Genomic DNA, 7674 nt, shown 5'->3' with positions numbered 1-7674 from the left:
GAACATTTTCATGTGTCTGATAGCCATTTGTATGTCATCAATGGAGTAGTGTCTGTTCATGTCTTCTGCCCATTTTTTGACATGATTATCTGTTTTGTGTGTGTTGAGTTTGAGGAGTTCTTTATAGATCCTGGATATCAACCTTTTGTCTGTACTGTCATTTGCAAATATCTTCTCCCATTCTGTGGGTTGCCTCTTTGTTTTGTTGACTGTTTCCTTTGCTGTGCAGAAGGTTTTGATCTTGATAAAGTCCCAAAAGTTCATTTTCACTTTTTTTTCCTTTACCTTTGGCGTATATCTTAAAAGAAGTTGCTGTGGCTGATATTGAAGAGGTTACTGTCTATGTTTTCCTCTAGGATTCTGATGGATTCCTGTCTCACATTGAGGTCTTTTATCCATTTTGAGTTTTTCTTTGTGTATGGTGTAAGAGAATATAAGATACCTTGGTAAAGGTATCTTTACCTTTACAGATACCTGTAAAGGTATATTTTTACCTTTACAAAGAAGTAAAGGATCTATACTCGAGGAACTACAGAACACTTATGAAAGAAATTGAAGAAGACACAAAAAGATGGAAGACCATTCCATGCTCTTGGATCAGAAGAATAAACATTTTTAAAATGTCTATACTGCCTAGAGCAATCTATACTTCTGAAACCATTCTGATCAAAATTCCACCAGTATTTTTCAAAGATCTGGAGCAAATAATCCAGAAATTTGTATGGAATCAGAAGAGACCCCAAATTGCTAAGGAAATGTTGAAAAACAAAAATAAAATGGGGGCATCACGTTACCTGATTTCAAGCTGTACTACAAAGCTGTGATCACCAAAACAGCGTGGTACTGGCATAAAAACAGACACATAGACCAGTGGAACAGAGTAGAGAGCCCAGATATGGACCCTCAACTCTATGGTCAAACAATCTTCGACAAAACAGGAAAAAATATATAGTGGAAAAAAGACAGTCTCTTCAATAAATGGTGCTGGGAAAATTGGACAGCTATATGTAGAAGAATGAAACTCAACCATTCTCTTACTTTTTGCCATTTTAATTACCATTTGTCTTGGTGTGGATCTCTTCGGATTGAATGTTTCAGGGAGTCTCTGTGCTTCTGGGACCTAGATATCTGTTTCCTTTTCCAGGTTAGGGAAGTTTTCAGCTGCTGTTTCTTCAAAAAATTTCTACCCTTTTTTCTCCCTTCTTTTTCTGAGATCCCTATAATCTGAATGTTATTATGCTTGATGGAGTCACTGATTTCTCTAAGACTACTCTCAATTTGCATAATTTTCTTTCCTCTCTTTTGCTTAGGTTAATGTTCACTCTTCTGTCTTACAGGTCATGAATTTGTGTCTCAGCTCCATCTAGTCTGCAATTTATTCTGCCAAGTGTATTTTAAATTTTATTTATTGTCTTCTTGATCTCTCATTGGTTCTTTTTTAAAAAAATCTTTGCTAAGAGTCTCATTGATATCCTTCATTCTTTTTTCAAATCCAGTGAGTATCTTTATGATGATTACCCTATATTTTTTTATCAGGCATATAACTTACATCTGTTTAGATCTCTTGCTGTGGTTGGGTCCTCTTCTTTCATTTTGGACTTATTTCTTAGTTTCCTTTTGTTGAACTCCTTGTGTCTGTTTCTATGTTAGGAACGTCAGCTATTTCTCCTGCTCTTAATGATAATAGCTCTATGAAGAAGAGGACCTGAGTATCCTGTAATGCAGTGTCCCATTTCCCCAGGGCTTGGCATTTCAGGGAATGTCTCCTATGTGTGTTGCATATGCTCTGCTGTTGAGTCTTGTCCTCTTTTTCCTTCAGTCTAGTTATCTGCAGAGGCTGTCTTTGCCTATTGCGGGCAGTGTTTGGTTCCCAGAAGAGTCAGGGAGGGGGGCATGTTTTAACATGTCTGGTGATCTGCTTGTGAAATGAGACATGCCCTGTCAATGGAACTGAGGCCCCTCAAAGTGCACAGATTGGGAGATATGTTGCACTGGCCTTCTGGGGAAGGGGTCCTAGAGTGATGGGATTAATGGTAGTGTGACTCAGAAAGTGGATCTGCTGAAGCTTGGGGTTAAGGAGGCTTGGTGCAAGCAAGTTAGGTAATCAGTATTGACACCAGAGTACTGGTTCCCACAGGTGGCTGTTTGTGCAGGGGAGATGGGGGAGGGAAACAGAGCCTGATAACTCCTTTGTTTCTGAAGGGGGTTTCCATGTGATCTCTGTCTCTGTGGGCCATGCTCTGAGACGAAAAATTGCTTTCCCTCCCTTCTGCCCTGGCATTTTTCACACTGATGGTTCTATACTATATCTGTACAGCCTGTTTGTCATGCTCTCCCTTTAAGAACTTAGCTTCCTAACATCCTCTGGGTGCTCCCAGAGCCTAGAAGGCTGATTTTGAAAATTTCAGGTTTTAAGTCCTGTTGCTTTTGAGAACTCAAGAAATTCTGCCCCTCTTGCCTTCAAAGGCAAATGTTATGGGATTCATTCTCCCCATTCCTGGTTCCCTAGTGGTTTTTGCCCTTCTGTGCAACACCAGCTCCCTTCCCACCTTGACAGTTATGGTTTGTGTCACCCCCAAACTCTGTCTTAACCCTTCCTATCTTCTTTGATGTGGCCTTTTCTCTACCTTTAGTTGTGGAGTTTGTCCTGCCAGTCTTCAGATTTATTTTCTGGGTTATTTATGCTAATGTGAGTGTAATCTAGTTGAGTTCATTGAACAAGGTGAGCTTAGGTTTCTCCTACTCTGCCATCTTCCCAGCCAACCAATCCTAGTGTGTGTGTGTGTATTTTTTAAAGAAATCAACATCTCCCAATGATGGGACCCCGTACTTTCAAATTTTTATTAATTTTCTTCTTCGAAGTCCTTCTAATTTTTTATTCCTTTTTCATGAATTTTTTTCCTTATCTGACATTCTTTTTGTGTTCCCTTATTCCCTCAACTGAAGATTCTGATACGAATCTCCCCATATCTATTATGCTGAGGTCCTGGACTGATCCTGAGATTAAAGGTATCTCTGAAGGGGCTGAGGATGGAGGAAGAAGCCCTGGTTCTGTAGTTCACCATTAGTTGAGAATGGTGCAGGGGGGTGGTCACCTCCTGCCCTTTTAGGAGAGTTGTATATTGGAAGTACAGGCTTCTGAAAGCTCAAGGCTCAGAGCCAGCTATATTCCAAGCCATTATATCCATATCTTGGTAGTTGCCATCTCTTTGGGGATTATCATAAGAGAGATACTTACCCAGTCCAGGATGTAGATGACCTGGGTGTCATGGAGCAGTTGCTCATCCCTGAGGTGGACACATGAAAGAGTCATTCTGTTAAAGGGGTCTAGAAATGTTTCCTTGAGAGCCCTGAGCTCTGCTCACATCCTTACTTAGGACTATAGCTAAAGAAGGAGAAGTTAGAACTTAAACTAAACTGAAAACTTACAGGCCTGTCAGAGAGGCAGTTGCAGAATGTGGCACCAGACATCTGATCACTTGCAAAGCATAGTGAATTATGGCCATCAGATCTGTTTAACCATAGCTGGGCATTAGGAGTTAGCAAAATGTCTCAGTCCCAGGGCACTGCCACTGGGGCCCAGGTCCTTGATTTCTCACTTCCTGTCTCCTTTTTTGTTTGGAAAATAGACACAATGAGGCTTGAATTCTCATCCTATTCTGAATGCCACCAACCTCCCTCCCCCCCCCCTGCCCCACCATTTTAGGAAGCAGAAAACTAGTAGCAGCAACAGTTGGGATCATAAGTCAACATTTTTATATTCTAGGTCATCAGATGGTTATTCTGAAAGCCCTGCAGTGACTTCCTTGAAAGTCAGCCATTCTTAGATAAATGAGAATATCCTTCAAGCTGAGGTAAGTTTGGCTCTTTTGGCCTATTGACCCTTAGGGATCAGCAGCCAAGAAAATATCCTCTGTATTTCATGATGGAGGCTACCTGGTCATAATTCTTTACATTCTGATGAATGGAGGTGATTAAACAGGCTTGGAGAAAGATTTGGAGGGGGGTTCTTTCTAGACTGGCTGTATTTAAAGATCCAAGAACTTTTGGCCTCTTATGAGCTCTCTTTTGGGGAGAGGCTAGAAAAGCATGGGTAGTTTTAATTCCTGGAGAGACCTCTAGGCTTGGTAGATTCCTCTTTTGAGGAATCCTCCTCCCTCTAATTCCTCAGTTATTTATATCCTCAATACTGGTGAATGAATCAGCAGTTTTGGAATCACACTAACCTGTTAGAAATATAGAATCTCAGGTCCATGCTAGACCTACTGAATTAGAATCTACTTTTTAACAAGGTATACAGGTGATTTGTGTACTTACACAAAATAATGAAGTTTGAAAAGCCCTGTTTTATAAATTCCTTCTTGGGTGGATGAAGGAAGGTGCTCCAGATATGGCTTTTATGCTGTAATTTTGGCTTCTGGGTGTTTTGAACATTTTCCTTGAACACTGGAATTTGCATCTGGGCATTTGAGAACTATAACTTGACCACTCTGAATAAGCATTCTGTTCTGACTGCCCCACTGTTTAGTCCCTATGCCAGCCCTGCTAAACCCATAAAGGAGAACGGGGAAGCTGCTAATCTCTATGCTTGTTGTCTCTCCTCTACTGAAAAGAGCCATGTCTTACTAAGGGCTGAGAGTATCCTTAGGTCCTTGGCATGCATCCCATGGGAGGAACCTGTCCAGGTAATTGGGATGGACAAAGGAGAGACTAGCAGTGCTCATGGGAGTTCAGGGAGAGCCAGTGTTTATTTGGCTGAAGGTGGTAGGGGGGTGGGGGAAGAAAAGAGTACCTCAGCTCCAGCTTTTAGCCAAATGGAAGTCTTTGGGTTAAACTCCTCCTTTTTCCCTCCCACCACTCTAGGCTTAATCAAACCTTGGAATACTGTTCTTTTACCTCGAATCCGAGCATCTTCCTGCAGCTGAAAAATAATGAGAATTCAGAGAGAGTCAGAGACTTAGAGGCTAGTCTCCTCTGAAAATTTGGTATAACAGCTGTACACTTGGTCAAATGTAGTGATGTCTATGTGGGAAATTATGGGCTTTTAGGGGATGGAATTAAATTCTAAGTTTCCTGAAAGCAGAACTTTTATTTTTTGTGTGTCCTTCATACCAGACCACTTAACATAATACCCTGCATAGAGTATCTGCTTAATAAATGTTTACTGAATAATAAATAAATAGGATGAGATGTGGCCTCTTTAGGGGTGGGAGACACACAATTCATATGGTCATAATTGCTCATTTAGTGGTCTCTCCTCTTATTTTTTTCTGGCCTTTATGCTCTCCCTTTTCTGGCCCCTTTACTCTCTCTGCATCTCCAGTGGTTCTCTGAGGAGAACCTTTTAATATCTCTGAAAGACCTTCAAAAAATCCTTCGTACCCATCCTAGAGTAAACAGCTGGTGATGATATACCCTTTGGGACCCCAGAGCAAACAGGAGTCTGGTAGATTAACTCTCTGTATAATAGTGCTCTAGGCGTGGGTCCTAATCTTTGTCTAATCAAAAAGAAAGTACATTATATCTCTCCCTGATGTCTTTTGCTTGATATTATTCCCTCAGTATTTAAGTACAAAAATTGTTCTTAATAAGTCTATGACTAGGGTGTCTGTTTTGGCTGTACCAGCCTGGAGGATCCTTGAGGGCAGGGATTTCTCTGGTGGACCCCATGAAGAAGCAAAAGAAGAGAGCTTCAGCATAGAGGACATCAGATGACTTTCAACTTCATATATAGGTCCTGAGAGGATGGAAATAAACACACACAAGTCCTGTTTATAGAGAGGCTTCCTCCTTTTACTAACTGAAATGCTATCTGGAGGAGATACAGTCCTCAGGGAACTAAAGTTCTAAGTAGGATGGAGGCACTCTGACCCTAAGGCTTGGCTAAAAATATCAAATTTCTGACCTCTAACCAGTGCCCCCTTTTACTTGCAGCCAGATGGAGGCAAAGACTGCTTTAATTTTCCTTAGCGTAAGTCCCAGACATAGCAACAGAATACAAAGACATAGCTTCTTGGGAATATAGAATAGTTTCAGTTCTAAGGCCAAAAGTGGTTCAGATAGTGAATTAGAGGAAATTTATTTTCATGCCTTCTTAGTTAATTTATACATCACCTCTTGCCAACTAGGAAGAGAGAACTATTTCTAAGAGTTTTAAAGTATAATTTTAATGAAACGGTGTCTTTAGTCAGAAAAACAAGTTAAGACATCTGTCTAAAAGTTTCCCATTTACTTTGTTTTTTATAATACTAGTACTTGTTCTAAGCTATGTGTTTACTTATATAAATAGTCACTGATAAGAAATTATGTAGAGAGTGCTTATTGTACTCCACTGTACCAGGCAGAAAAAAAAGGTGGGAAGGTGGGAGAGCAGGCTTGGTAGGACTCAGATATATCAAGACCTTGAGCAAGCTAATATAATAACCCAGTGTCTGGGACAGGCCAATAATATAGTGCATGTTTGACCATATTTTAAAAATATTGATCAGTGTATAGAAAAAGACTGAAATCTGCATAGAGGAAGAGCAGAGGAGGAGGAATGTTTTTATTTAGCAAAGACATTTACTCTGTTCTCTAATTTGCACTTTCCTACAGTTAGTAGATATACTTGCCCATTAAGGAAATCTACCATATCAGTTGGGGATTCCTTCTAACTCAGTCACTTATCAGTGTTTTGTATAACTACACAGAGTATTCTTGCTGAGAGAAGTTCTGGTAGATACAGTTTTCTCTGTTATCATATTTCCACAAGGGGGTTGTTAAACCTCTTCTTCTCTTAGCTTCCTGAACTGACAAGTCAGTGCTACTCTATAAAGGGAGAAATCACTAGATAAAGGAATGAAACTAAAAGCTTGATCAGGGTCAACATCACATTAGGGTATAGTAAAAATGGAAGCAAGGGAAAGTGATATGACCATGGATTTTAGAGAATTGAATTTTAATCTCACCTCCTTTTGTATATCCCTAAAGGCCATTAACACCTGAAAAGAAGACAAAATTATGAAAAATTAATGTTCTAGGCTTTATTACAGAGGAATTTTATATATAGAATCTTCCAGCTATTAGGCTATAGGGTGTGAATGCCAAGATGACTATGGCTTCTTAGATTTAACAATATATCCTACTGACTTCTACTCTACATATATTTCTGGGCTACGATTTCTCCATATGGTAAATAGGTGAAATGCAGGAAGTTATTTAAAGAAGACTGAGTTATGAAAGGAATATAAATTAAACCCACTACTACATTGGTTTAATTGGTCCTTGTTCTGAAGCTAAGCATAGCTGTTAAAATCAACACATATTTGTATTTAAATTATAATACATAGGAGGACAACACCAAATATTGGTGAGTATACAGAACAGCTAGAACTCATACGATGTTGGAAGGTATATAGAATTGTATGATCATTTTGGGAAAAGCTCTGGCAGTTTTTATAAAACTAAATACATAACTCCGCTTACACCAAGCTATGGATGGATATAAGGACTGTTGGAAATCTGAGTTGCCTCATTTTGGGGAAAGGATGAGAACTTTGAGATAGATAGTTGTATATTGTTTGGTGGAAGCAAAGATTTGTTTTTGTTGATACTCAGGAGTTTCAACATGTGTCTATGGATGCATATGGAAGCTGAATAGTCGATGGGTTGGACTATGTCAGTTATCTGTATACT

This window comes from Neovison vison, chromosome 12 (genome assembly GCF_020171115.1).
Source record: "Neovison vison isolate M4711 chromosome 12, ASM_NN_V1, whole genome shotgun sequence".
NCBI classification, from domain to species: domain Eukaryota; kingdom Metazoa; phylum Chordata; class Mammalia; order Carnivora; family Mustelidae; genus Neogale; species Neogale vison.
This window is presented reverse-complemented; position numbering follows the sequence as displayed.